This window comes from Myodes glareolus, chromosome 9, assembly GCF_982192425.1.
Source record: "Myodes glareolus chromosome 9, mMyoGla1.1, whole genome shotgun sequence".
Classification (NCBI taxonomy): domain Eukaryota; kingdom Metazoa; phylum Chordata; class Mammalia; order Rodentia; family Cricetidae; genus Myodes; species Myodes glareolus.
Window position 1 is genome coordinate 59,364,392 of NC_142034.1, and position 27,997 is coordinate 59,392,388.

Consider the following 27,997-nt stretch of genomic DNA (forward strand, 5'->3'; position numbering starts at 1 on the left):
GGCTGTTTGTTTCCTTCTTTGTTTTAAACAATTGAGCATCATTTTTAGAGGAGAGAATCATGTGATGGCCAAAAAGTACAGAGTTTACAGGTGGACAACTGGGCCTGGGTGCTGGCTGAGTCACTGTTGCTAAGTCTCTGCTCTTCTCCTCTGTTCTCTAGTTTTTCAAGAGGTTGGAAAGGGAAGAGCAATAGAACTCACATCACAAATCAATCTACATCAAGCCCAAACCGCTCCTCTAGGAACCCTGAAAGGTAGTGATCACAGCTTTTACCCGGTAACTCTTTGCCTTGGGTCTTACAGCTCAGCTTAAGGCGCCGTAAACTCTCAACTATATCATGTATTCTGTTTAATTTAACCTTAATGTCAAAATTACATATGCCAGGAGCACAGACTCTCTTCTAACTTGCATGTGACTCAGATCCCCAGGAATCTGACTCGAGAAGAACCTGGTGGGGAAGCCTCAGCATGTGGTAAGCCCCACATGCTTGTTAGAAAGGCCAGATTTCCCTGGGAAGGTTTGGTGCTATTGATAGTAAGGACGTGGAGATCTGGGGATCCAAAGAAATGTGTGTTCCTATTGTGAGCTAGTTGTTCCCTACAAACCAGAAGGGCCATGCTGGACAGGTGTGGGGCCTGTGCTTCTGCTGCTTGCCTGTGCTCTACACCAGGCTTTACATCCAAGAAAGACAAGGCAGGCTCTCCTGGCCTCTAGGCCCTTTCTAAGACATGTTCCAGCTCCTTAATCTTAATCTTCTCCTGGAAAAAAATTGAAACAAAGAAAGCCAGCCATGAATATAAAACCACATTTTACATTCTCTAAAGATCATACTGGGTACAGTGCACCTTGGCTTTAAAAACTAAAGCAGAAACAAGGCCTGGTGATTCAGTAGTCCCAGCAGCCTAAAAGGTTGGCATGGGAGGGTCACAAGTTCAAAGCCTCCTGGGCTACATAGAGAGTTCAATGCTTGTCTCAGCAGCTTAGTGAGACCCAGCTTTCAAACTTAAAAATTAAATACATAAGAAAGGGGTTGAAGATACAGCTCAGTGGTAGAGATTCTTCCTAGCATCTGAGAAACTTTAGATTTAATTCTCAGTGCCACCAACAAAAGAAGCAAGAAGCTATTTAAAAAAAAAGGCTAGAAATATTCATTTATTTCTCCATCCTGCAACAAATTGTATTGATTAATGTACTTGATAAATAAAAAGCCACTGAAATCCATAATAAAGAGCTCCTTTAACATTTTGACCATGGATTGCCACAACCTTTTAACCACCTTCCAAGTGATACATGTTTATATCACTGAGCCCATTTGTGGGACACTGGCAAAAGGGGCCTTTATTGCTGAATACCAAGCCTTCCTGCTCTTTGCTGCCCTTAAGAACACTTGGATGGACATTTTCCAACATATTCACTAGGCAGAGAGACTGGATTATTATGTTAGGACAAAGTCCTAGATATGGATTAAAGGGCTCTTTTCTTTTAATGTGGAAAAAATGGTCTTGTGTCAATTTTATAAATCCTAGATGCTCATAGACCATAAAGTAGTTCCATAGTTGGAACTGATTTTAGGGACAGCAGCTGAAGCCTACATGGTCACAGCGTATAGAGTGGGGCTGAAGGCCAAGAAAAGTGCAGTTCACTCTCTCAGCTTCTCTGAATTTGCAGGGGCCAGTGTTCGGAGGAGACAGGAACGTGGGGTGAAGCAAGGGAGCTTCCTCTAGTATTGGCAGCCACGCCTCCCACTCACGCTGCTCCCCTGGCTTTCCTCCAGAGCTCCCTGCCTTGGGCTAATGTGCCATAATGAGATGCCAGGGAGTTGAGGAGCCGTGGTAGCAGGCATCCTTTGCATCGGGACAACCCAGGTGCCAGCATGTTCACGGAAGGTCTGGATATCTAGGCCCAGCGTCGTGTTGCAATCGCTGGGGAGGCCTGGGAGATGATGAAGGAAGAGTGCTGGGATCCTCACTCCTTGTGGTTTATATAGTATTAAAATATTAAGAAGTGGGGCTGAAGCCCTGTGTACTGTTTCTTAGCCCCTGCTTCTCTTTTCTGGAGAGTTTACTGCCCTGTGTGAGCACATTAGTGAGCAGTGTCTTGCAGATCAGGTGGCTGTCTTGAGCAGTACCTTAGGTAGTGGGCAGGCCAGAGAGTCTCCAAAGCCCAGCTAGACCCAGAAACAGGGCCAGGTCTCACTGGCTACTAGACAGGGACAAGCATACTCTCCCTGGTATTTTCTTGGACGTTCCTCTTGGTTGTGTATTTAATTTGAGCAGAATCCATCTGTCCTCAAAATGAAAAAAAAGTAAATAGAGTTTTGGAGTCACGTCTAACTTGAATTTAGGGGGAAAACATTTTTCTCTCCTATGCAGACACCACTGCACCACATTAGAGTCAAAGCTCCATGGCTCTGCCATCCCTTCTGGCTTAGAAATATTCCAGATGCTTGGTAGACAGCCTTCCCACATCCTACCACGTGCGTTGTGCTCTTGGGCCCACCTGGACCATCTGTGGCCTCTTCACTGAGGCAGTACTCATGGGGTGGGAAACGGTTTGGCAAACAAAGCCTGACTAGATGTCTTTAGGGAACTCACTGAGCATCTTGACTGGTGGTCACTCTAGGGCAGAAGATGGCGGCTCACTTTCGTCCAGAATATAGAAGCTGTCTTTGGTCCACTACAGGGTGGAGCATAGTTTTGAAATAAATTTCCAGGGCAGAGATAACACAAGCATTTCTTTCGTTTTATGGTGGGCGTTATAGCACTAAACATATATAGTGGTAGGTCTCAGATAGTCCGTATATCTAGAAATGAGCTCAACCTGGACGATAGGAGGGTTTCTGGTGGTTAAATAAAAGCCATCATCCCTCCGGGACTTGTGAAGCCTGTTCCCTTCTTCCAAGAGAAGTTGTTTCCCTTACCTCTGACTGAAGGGACATGAGGGGGTGACTTCTTGTGGAACCTGTCAGCATATCAAAGATCATGCATGTCTCACATATCACAAGTCCGTGTTTACATTTCAAAGGCATACCAGCTTTTGGCCTTCCCTCCCCACAACCACTCGTCCTCCTTAGAATCCATGTGATTGGTCCACCCCCCACTCTCTGGCTCTCCACCCTCTCTCCCTCTGCCTTGTTGTCTGTACTATTTTTGCTCACTCTAGCTCGTCCCCTGGCCATGTCCAGTCTGCTTTCTTCTCTCTCTGCTCTGGACTCCCCAGATACCTCGGGATATTTTCCCTCTCTTCTTCACAAGGAAAACCTTCCCTCTAACACTGGAGCGGTCACATTGGCCGCCTCTTTGCAGCTCCCCCTCACATATACCTAGGAGATCTGATAAATATTTGTTAAAAGTAAGTGACTGACCAAGACTTGGCCCATTGGTGTGCACACACAGGAATGTGCATAGCTTAGCTCCTAGCCACATGGAACATTGGAGAATTTCATAGTGGGGCAGGATGGGTGTGGAATTCCCATTCCATGGTTAGAAAGAAATCCTTTTTGTTTTTTTTAATTGAATCCCCTGTTAATTATTGCATTTAGTGAGGATCTAAACTTAGTAGCAGACCAAAGCCTGACCTGGTTTCAGATGGGGACTAGTTAAAGGGGGAAGTTGTGTGGGAAACAGAAAGAGGATGAAGGATGGGGGGCAGTAAGCAGGTGAGGTAGGCTTGGCTTTGGGACACGTGATGCTCCCATATGATTGTACGGTTTAGATAGTGTGTGTGTGACTGTGGAAGGTGAGTTACTGTTGACCCTTAGGCTTGTAGCCTGGTGTGTAGCTCAAGTGATAAAACATTTATGTCCTATTCAAGAGGTTCCAGACATGACACACAAACACACAAATTCGGCTTATACAGTATTTTCTTTATTCTACTGCAAGGAATAAAAACCAGTGACTTGTGCATGCTAGGCAGGCGCTCTCCCATCAAGTGAATCCCATTATGGCTAAGGGCACGTCCACTGAAGGAAAGGACATCTTCCTAAGAGGACAGTGACCACTCACCAACTCATGCATCTGCCTGGGGTGGGTTAGGGTGTGGTGTGTCTCTTTCTAATTTGTACAGTGTTCATATAGGACAAGATGACCTATGAACTCAGCTCCATATTGATCTTTTATGCTTCCAGTTCCCTCTTCTTAAACTTCTTGGATGTTTGTGTTCATGCACTCTCATGCATGTTCATGTTTGTGTTCATGCATATGTATATATGTGTGCTCATGTATATATTCATGTTTGTGTATGATGTGCACATGTGTTCATATATGTATTTGGGCATGTGCTAATGTATGTGTAAGTGTGTTCTTGCATACATATTGATATGTGTTCAAAAATATTTTCATGTATGTATGTACACAAATGCTCATCTATATGTCCATGCATATGTATGTTTATACATGTGTGTGTGTGTGTATGTGTGTGTGTGTGTGTGTGTGTGTGTGTGTGAGAGAGAGAGAGAGAGAGAGAGAGAGAGAGAGAGAGAGAGAGAGAATGTGTATATGTGTGTATGTGAATGTGCTCTCAATGTGATATTGAGAACTGAGTGTATGGAATTAAAATCATTGCTCCTTTTTCCTCCTGCTCTGGGGTATGGGTTGCCTCTTCTCTCCTGGCCTACTGTGCTGTCTTTATGCATTCCCCATCCCTGCTAGCCACTTCTCACAGGGACAGGACGGAGACACTAAGGTCTGCACAGTGTACTCATGGTAAGATCTTGACAGAGGAGCAGCGTGGAGGAGCTACAGATGCCCCAGGTGGTATTGCCTCCTCATTCAGATCTCATTCAGATTGGCTACAGCATCTCCCACGACTCCCAGACCTTCTGTTTCCCAGCCATGGGGAAGGATTTTTTTATTGCTTATAAACTGACTAATAAGGGTCCAAAGCTTGTAACTTCTATGTTTATACCATAAATCGAAATCCGCAGAGATGCCCACCGGTAGTTCCCACAATCATCTCTAAACCTCAGTTTTCCTATCTTTAAAGTGGACCTGCCGATTGATATCCCCCAGGGTCAAGCAACAGGCCTGGGGAAGTCCTCATCTGGTCTGCGTTCTTAGGCTTCGCTGTATCTTGCGGCCCAGGCCCGGTGCCAGCATTGCTGTTTGAAGTCCTCCTGGTTCTGCTCTGATTTTATAAGCTGTAAATCATCAAAGACTCAGCACTCATTCCTCTCAGCCATCAGGACTCACCCCTAGCGCCCCGTCCAGATCCCTTTCCCTCTTAACTCGTCCTTAATTTATAGACTTTCATGTAAAGAGAGCTATAAACAAACTGACATTTCTGAATGATGTCACATTCCTTAAATCAAACTTCAGGCTCCCAGCATCCTTCCCTTTGAGTAGGTGGAGGTGCACTTCAGAGGTGATAATGCTTCTAATGTGCAATCAGGCCCGATCTTCATTCTCCCTCCAGGCTCCACATGGGAATTTAAAGCACCATCAGGTTCTTCTTGGGTTTGGCTCAATCGTCTTCAATTATATATGACATTGTAGGACGGGTGATACAGCAAGGCTGCTGAGGCTAAGATGAGAGGGGTGGGGGTGTAAATCAGGACTCGTGGAAAAGGCACACCCAGTGGTGTCTGGGTAAAAATAAATTGAAATCTGAAGCTCCATGCTCACACCTCAAAAACAACAACAGCAGCAACAACAAAACTTTATTGATTTAAAACATTCTTTTTATTGTTTTGACTTGCGTGTGTGCTGTATGCATGTGGTGTATACACCTTCGTATGGTGGACATGTGTGTGCAGATGTTTATGCGGATGTGTGCATGTGGAGGCCAGGAGGCCATGTTTGTTATCTTCCTCTGACTGTTCCTCACCTTAGATTTTCATACTTTTTAAATTCTTTGAGAATTTTATGTATGAAATATGACTATATCCATCCCTTACTCCTCCCCAAACTCTCCCCATATTCTCCCAGCTAGCCCCCTCTCACTTTCGTGTCTTCTTTTCCTTCTGCTAAATCTAATTAATGGGTGTGGGACCATTCACAGATGATAAATCCACCAGTGGCCACATCCTTAAAGAAGATTGAGTCTGCCTCCCCGTGCAGCTAGCAATTCCAGGAGCTCCTTAGTAAGGGACGAGGCCTGAAGGCACTTCCCCCATCTATGTTCACTGAAATCTTGTCTGGCGGGATCTCAGGCAGGCAACTGCTGCTGTGAGCTCATGGCTGTGACAGACATACTGTGTCCAAAGACATATTCAGTGCAGTCATCCTCATCTCTTGACTGTATGTTCTCCACTTCCTTTTCCAGAATGTTCCCTGAGCCACTGGGTGGGCATCTCACAGCCTCAAGAACCATGTTAGGATCAAACTATCAGACGGTTTTCAGGGACGTGAGTTCTATGATTTGAATGTGCAATTTTCTACAGGCTTCTGAACACCAGGTTCCAACTGATGGTGCTCTATAGAAAGCCGTGGACCCTTAGGGTCCTGCCTCTCTAGCAGAAGCGCATCACTGAGGTTGAGCCTTGGATTTGGGATCTTACCCTATATTTGCCTGAGGTCTCTGTCTCATGGCCACAGTAGCTACTCCAGCCCAAGTCACTCTGTCCTTCCCTTTTCTGCTTCAGCGGCCCATACCCCCGGAGGCCATGAGCCAAGAATCTTCAAAGCCTTCTTCATTCTACTTGCTTCTGTCAGGAATTTTGTGGCAGTAATGAGGAGAATAACAATACAACACATAAATGGAAAATGTACCATTGCTTTGTAAACTAAGGAAGGCTAGCATTGCATTTCATAAGAACAATAAAACCATTCTTAAGTTAGTTTCATATGATAGGCATATATAGAAATGAGGAGTGGCGATACAGCTGAAATCTTGAATGTCCCTCAAATAAGCAGGTGTTAGAAGCTTATCTCCAGCTGGATACTGCTGTGAAGTGGTGGAGACCTTAAAGGTGATGCCTGGTAGGAGGTGCCTTAGGCCGTGGGACATGTGCCTTTTAAGGGGACTGTGGGACACTTCCCTGTTCTCATTCCTTCTTGTCCTAGTTGTGACATAAACAGCTTCTTGCATAGTGAGTTCTCCACCATGATGTGCTCTAAATAACATGGGAAATCACTGTGGACTCAGACCTCAAACTGTGAGCCCCAACACACCTTTTCCACAGTGTGAGTTGATTATCTCAGGGATCTCCTATAGTAAGAGAAAGTAGAGGAACACAGAATGAGGAAGATAATAGAAGGAAAGTTCTAGAAGGATGAGGGTACGAGAGGTAGTAGAGAGGCAATAGTATGCAGAGAGAATAAAGAAGAGAAAATGAGAGAGGGGAACATAATGACAGGAACTCAGAGGTCTGACTGTTTATTATCTAGCCCTTTACAGATTCAGTGCTGAGGAATTATACCTTCAGTCCCAAGGCCTTGAATGTGCGAGGTGAGTACTCCAGCACTGAGTGACAGCCCCATACCTTCATTTGTTTTTCAGTCAGGGATCTCGCTAAGGAACCACGTTCCTCTTGCCTCTGCCTCCCAAGTGTTAGAGTTATGATGTGGGATGTCCTTCTGTATATGTGCTGTTTTTATTGGCTAACGAATAAAGCTGTTTTGGCCAATGGTTTATTAGAGTTACGCCAAGTGGGAAATCTGAACTGAGATATAGAGAGAGTAGGCAGAGTCAGAGAGATGCCATGTAGTTGCCCAAGAAGCAAAAGGTAACAAACCACGAGCCTCATGGTAAAATATAAAATAATAATAGAAATGGGCTACTTTAAGATGTAAGGGCTAGCTGGAAATATGCTTAAGTTATCAGTGAATCAGTGTTGTTATTAATATAGTTTCTGTGTGATTATTTGGGTCTGGGCAGTCAGGAATTAAAAGAGCAGTCTCCTACTACAGAGTTACAGCAGTGTGCTACCCTCCTTGACTCTCCAAGCTTCTCGCGATCATTCACCATTCATTGTGCAAAATCTTCCAGTTCTGTGTGTCTCTTCCCCCTAAAGCCACTGGAACAGGATGGATGAACTCAACCTCAGGTAGGCAAAGCAGATATGTGAGGTTCACAGTGGCTGTGAAGAAAATCACACAGGACGCACCTCTTCAGAAAGTGCACTGTAACCTGTCTGGTAGAAGGTGTTCTGGGACAGTCAAAAGGATGTGGTACATCTAGCCAGCATCCTTGCATACTCAAGCTTCACAGGACATATCTTTAAACAAACATGGTCTCCACTTGTGCGTTTCCAGAGTGGGGGAGACTGAGAGGAGCTGGAACACCAGTTGCAGATCTTCAATACTTTGCCAGGGTCATTTAAAGAGTTTGCCACAGATGCAGCTATCTACCACGAACCCCACCCCGCAGTCAAATCTGATGGCCCTTTGTAGGAGCTGGGAATATGGCTTCTAATAGACACCCTATTGGGTAGCTCTGGTGTGGAACATCCTGGGATGGACACGAAGGAGTGTCACTCACGGTGCATGTCAAAGGCCATCTTTTAGTGCCTAGTCCACCTCAGAATGACGCGATGTCAAGGACTCATTCAGGCACCATTCCTCACGGCCTCGACACTCAAGCTCCCCTATTTCTCAGCCTTCATCTCACCGTGTCATCCTAACTTGCCCTTTTGCTTGTCTCTATAAAATGATTGACACTTTTTATTATACAAATTCACCCTCAAAGCCTCAATCTTCCCCTACCAATGCGCCCTCTACTTCACTGTTGTCAAGTTAGCCAATGGGCATTGACCAGAGGCGCCTGGTTCTTAGTGCAGTCAAACTCAGACCTCAGTGCTTCTTCACCATGGGGCCTGCTGGCACTCCCGTCTTCCAAGCCTTTAGGCATTGGGAACCTGCTCTCGGGCCAGCTCAGAGGAGAGACCCTCTGTAGTACAGCTCAGCTCTATCAATTTCCAAGGAGCGTTTATGGCCTCACCGTGCTACAGCTGGGAACCATAAGCTGTGAATGAACATGTGTCCATATTTTGGAGCTGACTTTCGTCAGGAATGTACTAAACACTTCATAAATTAAGACTTTGGCTCTCAAGCCACCTCTGATATCAGATTAGTCATCTCAAGTCATTCTTTGCACAAAACCCAAGGGATACATGCACTGGATGGTGCCGCCAAGGATTTTGTGTTTCCTTTTAAATGGAAAATGTGTGCAGAAGCATATGTGGCTCTCATAGTTAGGGTTTCTATTGCCACAAGAAAATGCCATGACCGAAGCAACTCACAGTTCATCATCGAAGGAAGTTAGGCAGGAACTCAAGCAGGGCAGGAACCTGGAGGCAGGTGCTGATGCAGAAGCATGGAGGAGTGCTGCTCACTGGCTTGCTCAGCCTGCTTTCTTATGGAACCTAGGACCACCGGCCCAGGAGTACCTTATCCACAATGTACTAGTTCCTCCCACATCAACCACCAGTTAAGAAAATACCCTATAAGCTTGCCTGCAGCTCAGTCTTATGGAGACATTTTCTCAGTGGAGGCTTCCTTCCTCAATTGATTCTAGCTTTTACCCAGTTGACATAAAATCAGCGAACACAGTCACTACTCCACACAGCATGGTATAGTTGGGCACACGTTCAGATGTTCCCAGCCCTTCAGATATTGCATCCCTTTTCAGCTTATTCTATGTACGGAGTAGAGTGCACTGTAGGATTAGGTTCCTTCCCAGGTTCTGTAGGCGCCAGGCATTGTTGCCCACGTGGTACCTGTGCGGGGGAATTCAGCTCCTATGACAACTTTATAAGGCAGGTGCCACTGGGAGCACCAGGTGGTGCCTGAGGAAATTCAGGCACCCGAGTCTCGAATCTTGTATTTGGGGTCATTAATCAATCTCATTTAAGGCAGAGTCGGGCTTCACAGTCCGCCAGTGTTGGTAAACACCCCTGCGATGCATCTAGTTGACTGGATCATACTCAGAGCCTGTGGGGCAGGACGTTTGGGGGTTGGAAGAGCATGCTCAGTCCCTGCATGTGCCTCTTCCGTTTTCTCTTGCAGGTCTCTCTGCTCCACTGATCTCAATTTCTTTGGACAGAAGTTCCTTCCAGTGTATTAAAGTTTATTTTAATATATGAAGCTTAATACATGAAAGATACTTTCTCCTCACACATTGCTGGCTTCTTGACTGGGGATTCTATAGCCTGAGAAAGGGTTAGAAATGTAATATGAGTTTTATCTTTTACAGGGGCCTTCATAAGGAACTAAATCTCCCAAAAACCAGCTAAGCATGTGTATGTTATGTTAAATTGCAGATGAGTAACAGCTGTGGACGAGCATGACTGGACAAAGGGAGTGGTGCTGTAATATACTGGAGGGCTTATCAAAGCCTGCTGGTCCAGGTTCTTGCAGAGCTAAGCATGCTCCTGCCTTCGGGCATCTGGAGGATATCCTCAGGATGAGGGACTTGCATGAGCTTTAGAGGTAGGGGGTGAGAGAAGGCAAGAGGGACCTTCTTGCTGTTTTCCCAAAGGTCCTGTTTTGCAGTAGTAGATCTTGAACCCCAACAGAGCCAACATCTCTTCTGGTTTATATGAGGTTTTGCTATATGGGATTGAGACTCACTAATTAAAAAAAATCTAAAGTCTGAATGAAATAACGAATAATGAAATCTAAATCCAGAGTTGGAACTTTTTCCAGCACTGACATTAAAACATTTATGATTTTTCATTTTGGATTTTGTTTTAAAATCATTTTTGAGCCGGGGTTTAATTACGTCACCCAGGCTGGCCTTGAACTCTGATCATCCTGCTTCCTGAAAGTTGGGATGACAGGCAGACACCATGATGCCTGGTTGAATTTTGGACTTTTAGATCAGTGGTTCTCATTCAGTCAAGTTCATGCGAGTTGTCACAGGCCTGCGAGACTTCTTGTCTCAGGCAGTGTTGGAAGTAAGAGTTCAACCCGTAGCCAGGTACTCTAAAGCTCAAAGTGTGTCTGTACATACACATGTATTCTACCATAGAAATTTGAGATTTCTGTATATACGTGCACATGTATATGTATATATCTTCCCACAGAGCTTCTTCACTGATCAGCAGGCGCCACACTGATTGCCAGCACATACAATTAACTTCTTAAAGTGACCCCTAAGACAGTTCTCAGATGAGGCTATTTTAACGCTGGGCACAGTGGAACACCAGGAAAGTTGAGGTCATAAGTACAAAGCCAGAATAAGCTACAAAGAAAGAGCATGCCTCAAAGAACAAACAAAACAAGATGGCTGCCCCTTCGATTCCTTTGGCTTCCTTCAGATGGCCATTTCTCATGCATGTTTTGGAGGTGCTGGTGTTGTATGGAAAGAAGGGCCACTAAGGGTGAGTAGCAACTGGGTTTCCTCTTTTTTTCTTTTCTTTTTTTTTTGAGCCGTGTATCTCTGACTACCAATCTGCATGCATCTTTCTATGTATGACAGTTCAGTTACAACAGAGGTTAAAAAAAAAAATCTACCATGCTGCACTGTGCGCCATGGGGTGAGCCTATATTTCACATGAAGTATGTGCAGAATGAGACTAGTCAAAGCAAACAAATGCTGGTACCTCTGGTGTCCACGTTCCTGCCAAGAAATCTGCTAAGAAACAGTTCATAGATCTGCTTGCTCTATTGACAGCTCCTAAGAACAGGAATCAGAGTTGGGTCTTGATGATCTACTTGAATGCTTTTCATGAGAGTGAGTGTGAGGTGATCCATGCAGGGAAACTAAGCCCAACTTAACCTTCTAGGGTCATGGGAGTAGACCTTTGGTGACATACTGGTTGGAGCATCTTTTCTGCAGTCATCTCTAGCGGGAGATTGTCAGACCTTCCTTGCCAACAAACACCCCTCCTAAACCTTTCTGGGGAAAGCCCAGCAGAATGCAGGTGAGGCCATGTTCTAATTGGAAAAAAACTTGGGGCAGCTTGCATTTCCAAAGAGTCCAGCTGAAGGCATCAATTATCTACTCTGTGTTGCCAATACTTTTATGTCAGCTTGACATAAGCTAAAGTTATAAGAGGAGAGAACCTCAATTAAGAAAATGTTCCCATGAATTAGGGCTGTAGGCAGACTTTAAAGGCATTTTCTTAATTAGTGTCCCCTGAGCGAGGGCCTAGACCTTTGTTCGTGGTTCCATCTCTGGATGGTTGGTCCTGGGTTCTATAAGAAAGCAGGCTGAACAAGCCATAGGGAGTAAGTCAGTATGCAGCAGGCCTCTGCAATGGCTCCTATGGCCTGGTTCCTGCCGGGCTGGAGTTCCTGTCCTGACATCTTTGGATGATGAATTATGCTGTAGAAGCACAAACCAAAAACATCATTCCTTCCCAACTTGCTTTTCGGTCATGGTGTTTCATTGTAACAAGAGAAACCCCAGCTAAGGCAAGTAGGTACCAGTTCTGTGGGGTCTTGCTATGACAGACCTTATCGTGTAGTTTTGGGGAGGTTTGTGGAAGGGCTTTGGAACTTTGTGCTAGAAAAGCTTGCTGATCTTATTGCAGGAGCATGGAAGACAAGAATGCTTGGGAGAATGCAGATGGTGGAGGCCTGGTTTGTGAAGTTTCAGAGGGAAGTTTAAAGACTCAATCGGGGCCATTTATTGTTTTGAATTAAGATCCTGTGGTTCTGGATAGCTGGAGGCCAAAGAATCAGCTGTGATTACCAAGATACCAGGACTATTAAAGAGAAACCTTTGCTTTGCTGGGATACTTAATGTTGCTTGGCTGGCACTAAGAAATTAGTGGTGATGAAGAAGAGATCAGCACCACTAAGGTGAAATCTTCTGGGATATGTTTCCTGAAAACACAGAGAAACTGTGTTCCGGAGATGGCTGAAGCTGTATCTCATGATGGCAGCCAAACTTGGTAATGTAAGAGTCACCCAGGTGGTGCTGGCTTTGAAGGGATGAAGGGCTCTTGGAGAACAGCTGAGGCTTGGCACTTTGAGGGGACAAGGGAGGCCTCAGTGGCAGTTGATGGGTCAGGGTTGGAACAGTCATGCAGAGAAGTCGAAGCCTGGCACCAAGAGGAGAGCCTATAAGCGGCTATTGGTGAATGTGAAGCCCAGTTGCAGCAAGGGGTCCCAGCAGTTTGGAGATTCTAGTACCGTGGGAAGACCACCAAGAGCAGCAACAGGGGTGCAGTGGAGCCAGCTGGAGCCTAGAAGACAAGCCGTGTGTGCTGCAGAGGGCGGAGCTGGAGAAATGACTCAAGCCCTTTGGAGGAGCCAGGAAGATGGTGAGTGGATCAGAGACGCTAAACAATGCACTATTTGTACTATCTTAGATAGTGTTACCTTGTACAGATTGTGACTGGGTCCTGGTTCTTCCTTCTTGAAGTAAGAAAGTACTTAATTTACTTTTTATTTTATAGGAGCCCACAGTCGAGAGACCTTAAACCTTTACAAAAAGAGATTTGGGTGTTTTTATGGAGAACTTGGATTTTATAAGAGGCTGGATATTTTTAAAGAGCGACTTTTAAAGTGTTTGAATTTGTGAGGCTGTGGGACTCTCTAAGTTTGTAAAATGTTTTATATTGTGATGTCTTTATTATTGTGTAACCTTGGAGATGAATAAGGCAGGAAATATTATGGCTTAACAGTGATGCGTTTGCGTATCAAGTTGACAAGGGGTCAGCTGTCCTGAATGGTTTTTATGTCAATTTGACATAAGCTAAATTCATCTGGGAGGAGGGAATCTCAATTGAGAAAATGCCTCTATAAGATCAGGTTATGGAGAAGCCTGTAGGGCATTTTCTTAATTGGTGATTGATCGGGAAGCCCTCAAGTCCATTGTAGGTGGTGGTCCTTCTGGGCTGGGGGTCCTGGGCTGCATAAGAAAGCAGGCTGAGTAAGGCATGGGAAAAAAGCCAGTAAGCAGTGCCCCTCCATGGCTCTGCATAAGCTCCTGCCTCCAGCATCCTGCTCTCTTTGAGTTCCTGTCCTGACTTCCTTAGACGATGAACTGTGATGTGGAAACACAAACTGAATAAACCCATTCTTCCTCAATTTGACTTTGGTCATAGTGATGCATCACAGCAACAGACACCCCACCTAAGACACTGCAGAAATAACTGGTGCTGTACTTGCTCCTGGGGTCAGTTTGCTGGGCTGGCAGGGACATGGGTTGTCTAATCAGAGACTTCAGAAATGCATTTGTAAGAAGGTTAGTAGAAAGTCGGGAGCTCTCTAGGCAGTCTCTTAGCATTTTGGGATGCTGACACCAGCGTCTGCTTCTACACAGGTCCAGATCCTGGTAGACTTGTGACATTCAGAGGCCCACACGCCCCTCATATCCTGGCTCCCAGTCCTGCTTCTCATAGCAACGCTGGCGAAGAAGTGCACGTGTGTCCCGTTTTCCTGTTTCCAAGGACAACATTTGAAATCAGTTATCAGAACCGGTTCTTCCAAGACAGTCTTTAAGAAACCTAGAGAATAAACATCTGTTACTTCTCACTTTGAAAGTATCCTTTATGTTCAAGAGAGCCTGAGTTCCTTGTCAGGCCTGGCTTCCAGTACTTCTCTGAAATTTTGATTACCCAGGTGGTGCACAAAGGGGCTGAGTGCTCCCTGACGTCTTTGTCATTCAGACTTGGGCTTATTGTATAACTGCATGTGCAGGATCGGTGCCATGATTTTATCATTTCATTCTTACTATTTTTATTTTATTTTATTTTTTTAATTTTTTAAATTTATTATGTATACAATATTCTGTCTGTGTGTATGCCTGCAGGTCAGAAGAGCGCATAAGCCCTCATTACAGATGGTTGTGAGCCACCATGTGGTTGCTGGGAATTGAACTCAGGACCTTTGGAAGAGCAGGCAATGCTCTTAACCGCTGAGCCATCTCTCCAGCCCTGGTAACCACTATTTTTATTTTTAAAATCTTGTTTTACATACCAAGCCCAGTTCCCTCTTCCTTTCAGCCTCCCACTCCCTGTTCCTTCTCCCTACTCCACCACCATCCACTCCTCAGAGAGGATGAGGCCTCCCATGGGGAATCAACAAAGTCTGTCACATCATTTGAGGTAGGACCAAGGCCTTCCCTCTGTATCTAGGCTGAGCAAGGTATTCCTCCATATGGAATGGGCTCCAAAGAGCCAGTTCATGCATATGGGGTTTTGTGGGGCCTGGCTGAATTGATGCGGGAGGGTCCTTAGCTAGAGGTTTTTAAGGATAAGGCCTAACCCAGGTGGTGGTGGTGCACACCTTTAATCCCAGCATTCAGGAGGCAGAGGCAGGTGAATCTCTGGGTTTGAGGAAAGTCTGGTCTACATAGTGAGTTCTGGACAGCCAGGGCTACACAGAGAAACCCTGAAGCCAACATACCTTGTGAATTTATTGCATTCAGCTAACTCTGACAGCGTGGAAAGACACAGATGTGTTGTCCAATGTGTCTGCCTGGCATGGTGCATGCATGACAAGTGACTCACAGTGACTCAGTGTCAGAATTGGGAGATTTGAGTCTCTTTCTGGAAACCAGATGCAGGTGTGGGTGTCTGGCTGCCAAGAGCAGTTTACTGTGTGTGTGTGTGTGTGTGTGTGTGTGTGTGTGTGTGTGTGTGTATAACAATTTTTCTCTGCTGGGGAAGTTCCCTCCTTGGACTGACTACTACTAACACTATATTTTGGACACTCATTCATTCCTTTGAGCTCCTCCGGGACCCCTGGGCTTTATGAAATCCAGTGTCTAGCCAGCAGCCCCCAGACTGTGTTCAACATGCTTGGACATGCCTGACCCTAAGTATATAAACTGTTCAGGTCCAGGCTGGGGAGAGTGGGGCAACCACATGAACCCTTAAAACATAGATTGATTCCTTCAAAATGCAACCCCCTTTGAGGGAATTTCCAACCTCAGTAGGCACTGCCTGCCCAGGACTAGAGGCAAATGTGGGTGCAGAGTAAAAACTGGAGACCCAGTCAGTCAGTCTACAGACTCCATGTGGCCTGAAGGTGGCATCCAAGGTTTATGACAGTGTTTTGTTGTTAGAAAAGAAGTTTGGGTTTCTTTTGCTGAGGACAGGTATCAGCTGTGAGGGGCTGGGGGCAGGGCGTGCAGGTCATGGGCCATGGGTGCTCTGATCCCAGAGCTTCAGGGAGCTGCTCTGGTTTGGGCAGCACACTTTGCAGTCCCACCCCTGTTCACAGCTGTGCTGGCGTGCAGACTCTTCCCTTTGCTTTCCGGCTCAGTGAAATAAAGTGGGAGAAAGCCCTCGGTACATATCTGCCCTTTTTTCTGCCTTCCGAACATCACGAGCGAGCTGCTTGGCTCTGCCATACCCTCCCTGTCATGTTGGATTCACTACTTTGGGACCATGAGTGAATTCTTCTTCCTTTAAGTTGTTTTGTTCACAGTGGTGGGGAAACTGGCTACTACAGAAAGTTGGTACTGAGAAGTTGGGGCGTTGTTCTTGTTGCCTGTTCAGAAGCTTGGGCACTGGTTTTTCCAGGGAGAAAGGAGATGTTGGAGATGGAGGCCAGAGAAGACCTAGGATATTATAAACAGTTTAGGGGGCCATTCTCAGGCCAGAATGCCGACAGGAATGTGGGCATTCTGAGACTTTGTGGGAAGCTGAGTTTAAGGGTTAAAGACTAGTGAAAATGGTTAACTCAGTTACATTTGCAGCTATTATGATAAAATATCTGGACATGAGTGACTTAAGAAAGTGTTATGTGGGCTTGCAGTTCCTGGAAATACAGCCCTGCACAGCCGGGAAGTCTGTAGTTTGGAGTAGTTGGTTACATGGTGTTCTGCAGAGGGAGATGTGCACAGCCAGATTTCTTTTTATTTAGCCCTTACATGGTGCAGTCCACATTTAAGATGTGGCTTCCCAAGTTAATGAACCAAGGTTATATAATCCAAGGGCCTTGTCTTCTGGGAGATTCTACCTCCTGTTGCATTGACAGTCAATATTAAGCATCGCAATGCAGAGGAGATTTCAAGATAACCCATCACTCCACCTGAGGGGTGATCATATTCTGGTTGTGTTAGCCAGGCTTACAGTGAGAACTGGGAGTGAAAGGCAGCACAGAAGAGAAATGTTTGTAAAGTTGGCACCAAGGAAAATGGTAATAGTAAAATAGTAAACATTTCTTAAGCTCGTGTCAAGAATAAGTCAAACTCCATCCATTAAAAGCTTAGGAGTATAAAGGTCCTAACTCATCTGAAAGAAGTCGCTTTGAGGATGGAGCTCAGGGGAGCTCCTGTTTACACAGGGTCTTTAGAAAAGTGTGGCCCCGGGTTTAACCATCAGAGGCTGCTGTTGTAGTCTCGGTTCAGCTGGAGCAGGGTGTACGCCATCCACGTGATGCTTGTTTTACAGGTGTCCATAGTGCAGAACTTGTGGAATCCAGGGAGGCCTCCACTGAGATTTTACAGGAACGTCTGGGAGGTCAGACCATGCATGACCGAGTCGGAGTCTCTGTAGGCAGCCCCTGACAGGATAATACATGAATCTGTGCAGGTGAAGCCTAGGCTACAAGAAGGAATTCAAGACATCAGAGATGGCAAGAATGTGGAATGTCTACTGAAGAAAAGTCTCAGGCAGTGGGCAGAGCCAGGGCAAGAGAGAGGCAATGTGGGCTGCAACCATCAAATCATGGCCATCAGGGTGGTCTTTTCCTGAGCCAGTGGGGGGAGCTTCCATCCTGACACTTTGTGCCCTACATAGCAGGCATGGAGCTCTGGGAGTTCATGTTTTCTCTGAAGAATTTTGACTTCACTTTGATCCTATTTTTGCTTTGCTCTTCCTAGTTCTAAATTTTGGAATGGGAATGCTTACTCTGTGCCACTGTACCATGGGATCACATAATTTGTTTCTGCTTTTCCAGGGAGTCACAGATGAGACTTTGCCTTGTGCCAAAGGAAATTTTCAACTTGGGTTCTAGGAAAAAAGATGCCGCAACTGTTAGGACTACGGGACTCTTGTGGTTTTGCCTTATGCAATAGATCTGAGCCTTTTGGAGGTGGAATATGGTTTAAGGGATGCATTTGGGTGTCACGTTTACAAGGGGCAGGATTGTGACAGTTAACCTGGATTGTCAACTTGACTGGATTTAAGAAGTACCTAGGAAATCAGGTAAAGCACACCTCTGAGTACTTCTGCGGAGCCATTCCTAGAGAAGATTGACAAAGAAGGAAGGACCCGTGCTGAGTGCAGTTGCACCACCTAGAGACTGGGGTCTGGATAGATGGAATTAAAGGAGAAGGTTTGCAGTATCTGCACACCCTCTCTTTCTTCTTCCTGACCACTGTGATGTGCACTGCTCCCTGAAATGATGCCCTCCTAGCCATGATGGACTGAACACACTGAGACCATAAGCCCAAATCAATCTCTCTCCCCTCAAGTTGTTTTGATCAGCTACTTGGTACTGTTACTGTAGTAGATGAAACTAATTTACTACACTCCTGATTCATGGTACCATGTTACTATAAGCATCAGTAAGGAAGGTCATATCGTGCAATCATCTTGGAGTTTTAACATCATCCCCAGAGGAAACCTAAACGCATTAGCAGCCATTCCCTTCTCTTCTCCTCTCCCTTGTATAGGGAGGGACAAAGAATCATCTCCTCATCTGTCTTAGCTTTATGATTCAGACCCAGGACAGAACACAAGTTAGGAAGAGGAATGCATACAGATGCATTTAAGTTTCGCCTGACATGGGAGCCTTCTTAAGTGAATGAAGACCCAAAGAAATGAGTAAGCTTGAGTATTTTGGGCTAGGTGTGAGGAAGACTGGCCATTTGTGGATAAATACGGCAGGACAAAACCGGAATGATCTAGTGGTACTAAATGGCGCAATTAGTAAGGCCTATGTGCTGTCCTGTCTGTCTTCAGAAATGGTCGTCCTTTCTTCTGGGTGGGGAGGGAAAAATCACACACGATTTTTAGACCTACCTCAGGAGAGAGTCCAAAAGGCCTTTTTGCATCTTCTCTCTCCTGTATCCCCTCAGTTTCCAATAGTCCACGTGCCTAAGGGACCATACACCGTGTTCTGAATCTAGACACCTAGAAACCACTAGAGAATTAATTACCTTTCCTTGATAATTCACAAACATGGTCAGAAGAGCCCTCGTGTGCCTGGTTTCTCTCACTTAGTGTGGTTGTGCCAAGGAGCCTCCATATTCTTCAGTCTACACTTTTGAGGATGGGTAACATTCTGGCGCATGCTAGTGTCCTCCTCCGCTGGGCCCTGGCTGTTTCCGTTTCTACTGTTGTGAGTAATGACAAACATAGGCATGCAGGACTCTGTCTGAACCTTCAGTTTTGCTTGCACTGTCAAAGAACTCACTATAGAATCAACTTATCCCCTCACCGAATCTAAAATTCCATCCATCTTGGAATTAGTAAGACAGGTATGGAGAGACGCTTGAGAGCAGTGAAGGATACATCGAAGGGTCTCCACATTTCTCCTGAGATCAGAGATCCATCTCTGATGTCTCTGTAATCCGCGCAAGAGCAGAAATCCTTCTCTCTGCTCATCAAACTCATCCTTCCTTCAGAGAATGTGGGGTTGAATGGGCCCAGAGCTTCAAAAGAATTAGGCTTGTGTTCTGGCCCTGTGCCCCAGCCCTCTGTCCTTCAAGCTGGCTCAGTTGTCACCCATGTGATCTGGGTTCTAAGCACGCACTTTTCTTTTGGGAACAAATCCTCAGGAAGTCTGTGGCTATCGTAAGCAAGCAGCAGTTTCTTTTCCATGAACCTATAGGAATCGGTTCATGGCTAATGGATAAAATGGTCACAGATCAACAAGGGAAAAGATGCAAACCAAATCATCTTTTGACAGTGCTGGAGACCAAGCCTAGTGCCTCATATGCGAAAGCAAGTACTCTACCATTGAACCACACTCACAGGCTCTACAAACTCATTTAATATAAAATTTATACAACACAGGAGTCCTTATAAGGAAATGAAGGTCAAAAACTGGGTAAACATAGACGATGAAGAAGTAAAGAGTTGTAGAGGAGTGTGATAATGAAATATATGTGTGTGTGTGTGTGTGTGTGTGTGTGTGTGTGTGTGTGTGTGTGACGTGATAAACTGGAGAGAGCTGAGCTAGGCCTGTCCCTGACTTCTTCCCTGTGTCATCTGAGGTTGGTGAAGTGCCCACCCTATCTTGTCTTTTATGGAGTAGAGGAACATTTCTGATGTGACCTTCTTACCTTATTTAGGGTCATAAACTTGTCAGGGCTCAAGGGTGGAAGCTCAGACTGCTGCCTTCCAGCTTCTGGAAGATTTCAGATTCCTTCCTCTGAAAATACTTGGGGTAGTTTTCCCTGGGCTCTCTCAGTCCCTGGGGCAGGAGGAGCTGCTGTGCCTTCCACGATTTCAGCCAGAGTTGAGGGCTGCGAGAATCAGCACTGCCATTTCCCCCACCTCCCACCTGCCTCTTGCTCCAGGCACACAGCCATGACCACGTCATGTTCCCCTAGCCTCTGTGGTCTTGATCCTGCGTCTTCAGTCTTGCTGTTTTCTGGAGCATCTGTGTTCCTCCACAATTCAGCCTATGCTTTTATGGTTCCATCATAGGTGGACAGAGTATCCCATGGTATGACTCATGATTACTGTGGGTGACACACTAGACAGATCAGAGGCACAGGACAGACCTTCTGGATGTATCTTCCCCAAACTCCAAGCTGATGCAAACTTACTCTTCATTCTTGTAGGAGTCTGTAATTTAGGCACATAAGTAACCAATCTCAGAATGTTGTATTTCTTTTAAGACATTGATCTGCGGTTATTACAGCAAGGGCTGTTTGGGTCCTGGTTGGTTTTTCCACTACAGTAACTGGCACAAGGCTAGTTAACATCTACTTTGGTTAAACAAGTATGGTGTTACGCTAGACTACAGTATGTAAGTTTTACTAAAGATGATGGCAGAAGCCCTCTAGTCTTCCACTGTCTCTGCACTTTGAGTTTGGATGCCACAACTTAGAACTCAATTTATACCATGAACAGCCCAGTCTCTCTTAGGAAGGTACTTTGTGGCAAATGGCTAATTCATTTGTTCCAGTCGGTGAAAGGCAGCCAATCCTCAGACCATGCTCAAGGCAGATCCACGTGCAACTCTGTGCATGTTTTTCTGTATTCATCTAGCCACACATCTGGACTGAGCTCTCTGGATACCCTTTTTGCTCTGAGCACTGCCCAATTCTTAAACCATCCCATCATCAAATCAACTCTGCTCAGCATGATTTGCCTAAAGGTTTTCTTTGAATACTTTCTTCCAAAGGTCTGAGCACACATTGAAAAGCAACACCAGCTAATTCCAAGCTGGTGCCAGATTTACACCCAGGATTTGAAAGCACTGTGGCATATGGACTCTGCCTCAAAACCCTAAACAATTGCTTCAGAGTAGGACTTTGGGGTGGCATTTCTTAATCCCAGAGTATGTGACACCATGCAGTGAGGCAGCTGTGACTGATGGGAAGTCCTGCAGACCTCATCTGTCACATTCAAGAGTGGTGGACAGACTGGCCTCAGCTAGTGCTGGACAACTCCGAGGAGGGGCATTGCTTACATCACCACACTTCCTGCTGAAGTTCTCAAATTGCTGCTACCTGTAGATCCTGAGGAAACTGAAATATGAGTCCTGTGGTGCTAATCCAGGCTACGTTTAAATGCGGTGATTTAGAGTCTAATGCGGCTGAATGAGGCTGTCTGGGGAGTGTAAAAGATGTTGCAGATTCAGTGAGGGAGGCAACTGGCCAAATAGATGTTGTGTGGTAATGAAGATTGAACACCTTGGTTCCTACTTGTACTTTCAAACCTGTGTTGGCCGAGCTAGCATACTAAAGCTACCTGCAGGAGGCAACAGTCAAGCATGTCAGCAATGGAGACCAGGGCAGCAGGGAGGTACCACAGATGCTTCTTGGGAGCAGCAGATTTAACTGTGGGGGTGAAGTGCTAAGGACCAGTGGGTGTTGTGCTGTGGCTATGCTGGGGAAACCTGAAGGGGGTCAAGAAGAGGAGACTGGAGCAGGCAGTGGGCAGTGCAGATGGGGGTTGGGACATGAGGACGAGGCGATGAGTCTTTGGATTTCATTTTCACTATCTCTTGAAGTGTGGCACACAAACGGACGGTGGCAAAGGGGACTGTTGCAGCATGGGTTGAAGACTAGGAAAGTAGCGCAGAGTAAAGCATTTGCTCGGTATGCACACAAGGCCACAGTGCTGCAAATTAGCTTCATGATGTGTAGGCAACACCACAAAGGCACACACGACATGCTGAACTTCATCTTCATGCACACTAAGGACAGCGATATAGTTCACACTTGAAGTGTGTGTTCCATTGATGTTTTTGACATTAGGCTAAAGAAGGTCCAACCTTGGCATCCCGATCTGTGCAACCGTAGGAATTTTGGACTTGCCGCATAGATGCATTCATTGATATTTTAAATTTTTGTTGTAATATTCTGGAAGCGTTGATGGAATGGATGACCTTTGGTCTAGTTCCCTCTGGGTTTCCTTCTGCCTTGCTCTTTGCTGTAGGAATGGTAGGCTATCCTAGGAAGTGTAGCTGAGGGAAGAATTTGAGGCCACTCAATGAGAGAGACTACAGAGGGGTGGGCACTGGGATGAAGCGTGACTACCGTCAGTGATGGACTACATCCATGGCTCTCACCCCAACAAAATGCCACAGTGAACTGAAGAAGTCCTGGGTCTGTGATACGGCCATCAGACAGAGCCTCCAGGAACCAGACTTTGAGCAAAGCTGCTGCGTTTTCGGTCTCTTTCCTTATTGTTTTGGGGCTTTGGGGATTGAACCCTGGGTGTCACATGCTAAGTATGTGCTCAGCCACTAGGGCACATCAGGTCAAAGCTTCTTATTTCAAGTGTTGTTAGGAAAATACTTGTGAATTTAATTTTTAAATGTAGGTGCATTCTTCCTGATAGGATTTATAGATATGTATTACTTTAGGCAAAAGCCTAGCTTTCAAATTTCAAAATCAGTGTGAGGTTTCCTTTAAGATATTTGGCATACTGAGGGGCCATGATGGGGCGAGAGCGCTAAGCTGAGCAGAAACTCCACAAGTGCTCTGCACTGAGCTCCAGCCCCAGGCCTTAAGTTCAGAACTTCGTCTTTGAGACAAAGTCTCATTATGAAGACCAGGCTGGCTTCACACTCATAGAGGATCCACTTGTCTCTGGGCCAGAAAGCACTGGAGTAAAGGCATGCTCCTCCATGCCCAGTCAGGGAACTTCTATTTTCAATTAAGGCACTATGATTTAAGACAAATATTCTGAAGTCGTAGCTTCGTGGCCAGGAGGGGATGCAGCGCCTGGTGTGTCCACGTGTGGCTATATAGTGTCAGAGCTGTAGAAGGAGGCACAGGCAGCTAAGGTGGCCACCAAGGCTTGTGTAATTCACTCTGTGCACTTGCTGCTCTATTTCAGGGCACTCTGTAGGCCTTTCAAGGCCAAGATTGAGTTTCCTTTCTTTCTTTCTTTTTTTTTTTTTTAAAAAAAAATTTAGAACAAGTTTTTTTCTCTTTGAACCTTCCTCAGCAATGTTATCTGTCTTGTGTCCTCTTGGATTCTGATAATTATCATGCTGTATGGCCAGTTATATGCCCAAATCCGTTTGCTCTAAATTCTGAAGTACCTCCACAAGAAGGCTGGCATGATAAATTGATGTGATATGTTCCCAAACAATGGCATACTAGAAGTTCCATTGGGTCCAGTGTAATGGCACTGAAGCAGTAGAACTTCAGAGAGGTGGGACTGTGTGAAAGAAAATTAAGTCCTGAGGGCTCCATCCTTGTGTGTGGATTAATCCTGTTTCTCAGGACTGAGGTCAGTCACGTGGCACTAGACTGGTTCTCCTAAGGGTGGGCTACTATATGCAGACCTGATGTCTCCCCAGAGTCACTCTGCACTGCTCCTGACTCTCTTGTGTGTGTCTGCCATTGTGAAGCCATCATCAGATGTTCCCTAACAGTTGAGATACTGGCATCATACTCTTAAACCTCCAAAATCAAGAGCACACACAGAAAACCTCTGTTGTAAAGGAGTCTCTAGTTAGTTCCCGACTGCTCAGCCCCAAAATAGCCACATAGAAACTGTATTAATCAAATCACTATTAGCTCTAGCTTCTTATTGGCTAACTCTTACATCTTAATTTAACCCATTTCTATTAATTTGTGTATTTCCACGAGGCTGTGGCTCACTGAATAAAGTTTTGTCCAGCGTCTTTCTCTGGCGGGACTACATGGCTTTTCTCTGACTCTGACTTCTTTCTCCCAGCATTCAGTTTAGCTTTTCCTGCCTAACTAAGCACTGACTTGCTATCAGTCCAAAGCAGTTTCTTTATTAATCAACGGTATTCACAGCAGGCAGAGGTGAATTCCACATCAAACCTCTTTGCTTTATATAGTCTCCAACCCTAGATATTTGGTTATGGTAATGTAAAATGGACTGAAACAGTTTGATCATCTATATCAATCTGGCTCCCAGGAAGAGGAAAAAAGTGTCCTAGTTAGGGTTTTATTGCTGTGAAAAGACACCATGACCACAGTGACTCTTTTTTAAAATTTTTAAAAAAAATACCAATTCAAACTCCTACTCCTTCCCCTCCTCCCAGTCCCCTCCCTCTCCCTCCACAGACCCTTCCCCCACACCTCCAACCCTAAGGGAGTGCCATGCACCCCGCCCTGTGGAAAGTCCAAGGCCCTCCCTACTATGTCTAGGTTGAGCAAGGTTTACATCCAAAGAGAATAGGATCTCATGAGGACGGTATATGCAAGTAGAGACACATTCCAGTGTCACTGTCAGTGCTCCCTCAGTCTGCCCCAGCTGTCAAGACCACAGTGACTCTTACAAAGGGAAACATTTAACTGGGTCTGGCTTACAGTTGAGAGAGTAACTTCATTATCATCATGGTGACATGCAGGCAGACATGGTGCTGGAGAGGCCGCTGAGAGTTCTACATCTGGATTTGCAGGGAGCAGGGAGAGAGAGAAACGCTGTGTCTGGCTTGAGCATCTGAAACCTTGAAGCCCACCCCCAGTGACACACTTCCTTCAACAAGACCATACCCACTTCAACAAGGCCACATCATCTAATGGTGACACTCCCTACGAGCCTCTGGGTGCCACTTTCATTGAAACCACCACAGAATACAAAGTCCTTCTGTGATAGCTAATAGTAGTTTTTAACTTGATTGGATTGGGGACTACATAGAAGATTAGGAAGCCACAGCTTTGGGTGTGTCTGTGAAGTCATTTCCAAAGAGGATTTACTAAAGAGGACAGACCTGTTCTGATTGTGGCAATCCCATCCATAGCCTGGGCTGGAATAAAGGGAGGGTGGTAGGTGCCCCCTGGCAAAGCCTCTCTCTTTCTCTCTCCTGTCCATCACCATGTGAACTGCCCCTCCATCACTCTGCCATGGAAGACTGACCTGACCACGTTCCCAAATCAATACAGAGTTTATGGCTGAAGTTCCTGTAACATAAAGCAGACTAAGAAGAGAAAAACATATTGTTGCAGAGTATTCACCAGAAAAGACTGCTCAGACATGTGCTTGAGCCAATAGAAGGTCTTTATTAGCTGGTGGGCAACTACACTGGGTGTGCAGGATACCAGAGTAGCACTGAGCCTTTCTCAGGGTGAGCTTTGAAGCACAAAAATCACGCTCTAGGTTGACATACTTCAGTTAGCAAAAACAGCCAGCCAGAAGCGGACTACAGAAGCTAAAGAACAAGGTTAGCACGTTTTGAGACTTTCCCAGAACTGTAAGGAGTTTGATGGATTAGGTCTTTGTTTTCATTTTGGTTGGTGGTGCTGTCTACGTGCTGAATTTTATAGCCTGAATGGCACTTCAATCATGGAGTCTGTTGTACTAAGGTCTGGGCACTTACTGAAGTCGAGGGCCCTATGATATAAATTATTTTCATGTAAGTTTTAAACAACAGAGGCTTTTACTGAAGAAAATCCCAAAAAACCAGTTTAAATGTGTACCATTTTAGTGCTTAGATTAGAAGGCATGTAATGCATTGGGGGCATTTGAGCGACATTAATTTCATCACATTCCCCTTTGTGACCCATATCTTCTGAGATAAGGGTGTTCCTTGGTCCAGCTGTAGGGAGGGCACAGGAATCTTAGGATACGCTGAGGGGATCAGGGCCAGGAGGCGAGTGTCCATTCATCCCACTTCTGCTCAGGAGCTATTGGGTGGTATCTTGAGGGTGTACCTCTTGCACCCCACCACCCAACTTTGTCCTTCTCAGCCCACAGTGTCTGCACCTCTCCACTACAGTGGCACATTCCTTTTTCTCCACATTCCAGTGTCATCTGCAGGTAGTGAGGCTTTCTGATTACTAGGCAACACACTGCCGTCAGCCTCGTTGCATTCCTGGGAACCCAGCAATGAATGAACAGCACCTGACACAAACGGGATTCTCAGCACCATGTTCACTTTAGAGTCTTAGCTTTTAATCCTGGTAGAGAAGAAAAAGCTTGTGAAGGACCAGCTTGCGAAGGAGACGGGAACCGGTTGAACATAGACGGCGTAATATCCTCCAAGTTTGGGCAGGCGCTGATCAGGTGAGGCATACAGGGTGTCTGTTTACTAAGTTGCACAGTGCGGTTTTTACTAAGTTGCACAGTTATGGCGAGGCTGGCGAGCTACCCAGCACAGGGGGAACTATTGCCAGTCCAAGAAGCAGTGGCAGCCGGCACCCCTGCGCTGGAACAGAATGTGTCCTTTCTCTGTTAAAATGTCAAGCTAGTTTTAAAGGGGTCTTACTTTATTGTTATTTTCTTTCACAGAAGACTTTGAGGTGTGAACTGAAGGGTGTTATTCCTCCCCGGAGTTTGACTGCTGGGTTACCCAGAGTGCTGGTGCCCCGGAATGAATGGGCACATTATGCTGGCCATTAAAAGTTGTGGCTCTTAATTAAAAACGTGATCTCGGGTCTTTACGGAGACATTGTTTAGGTTTTCTCTAGCTGTTAACACTTAATAAATCATTTTAAAAGGGTCTATTCCCCCTATCGCGCAAAGGGTAGTGCATTTTTAAAAAGCCATCGGAAAATAAAACCGGGATTAAATTTCATGTTTGACAAGGTGCTAAGGGGCTCGGCACCTCAGCTGGGATAAGACAAGAGGGCTTTGCTTTAATCGGCTACTGACCTCATCCTGCTGACTCTGGCCTGGCCTGGTGGGTTCACACTGGTAGGGGGACGCTGGTGTCTTAGAGATATCGGGACAATTCGCAAACAGTCCGCCCTCACCCATTTTCTGTCTATTATACCGCAAGTGTAAAACCGGCAGTTGTTGAGAAGAAAAGCCTTCTGTGATTATGAACTCACCAGGAAGACTATAAAGCGAAGAAGAACATGGGGCTGTGTGGGTGAGAGGGAGGTATCCCATAATCATCCCGCATACGAAACATCTTGTTTTCCTTCCATCTTCCTGTTACAGCTTCCTAGAGAGCAGAGTTAACGGCTTCCAGTCCTCACCAGAGATCTGAACTTTCCCGGGATGAACCTGGCCTCAGTTTGAATGGTGGTCCGGAGTTCCTGATTTACAGGACTGGTCTAACAGCCTTTGGGCTGGCACAGTGGAGAGGAGACTGAAGCGCATGCGGCATCTCTATTAAGTGGTGCTCCCTGCTTGGATGCCCTAGGCCAGTATTCTTCTGCAGAGGAGGAAGACAGTGGGTCACAGAACTGTCACCCGAGGACAATGGGAAGGGGCAGTTGCAAAGCCGGTGACGTGACCTCAACTGCTTCACAATCAGCGGTAGAAGTAATTCCTGTACAAATTTTTGAGCTGGATCAAAAGATCTGTCCCCCAGGGGGGTTTCTAGGAGGACAGAGGCATTATCAAGTTTTGTTGCTGGTGGAGAAGCTTGTTTACTCTCTGGGTGACATGCTGTCTGCTGGGAGCGTAGTTCCCAAGCTTACCAGCAGAGGGCAGAAAGCCTCTCAGCTTCACAACACCTGATGTACCGGGCTCCTAGACTGGCTTTCCCTCCCCTGTCCTGACTGTGACCTGCATGTGCCATGGAGACCACACACAGCGGGCAGTGGTTTCCCAACGTGTTTACTGAAGGGAAAGGGGATTTAAAGAAAATTCTC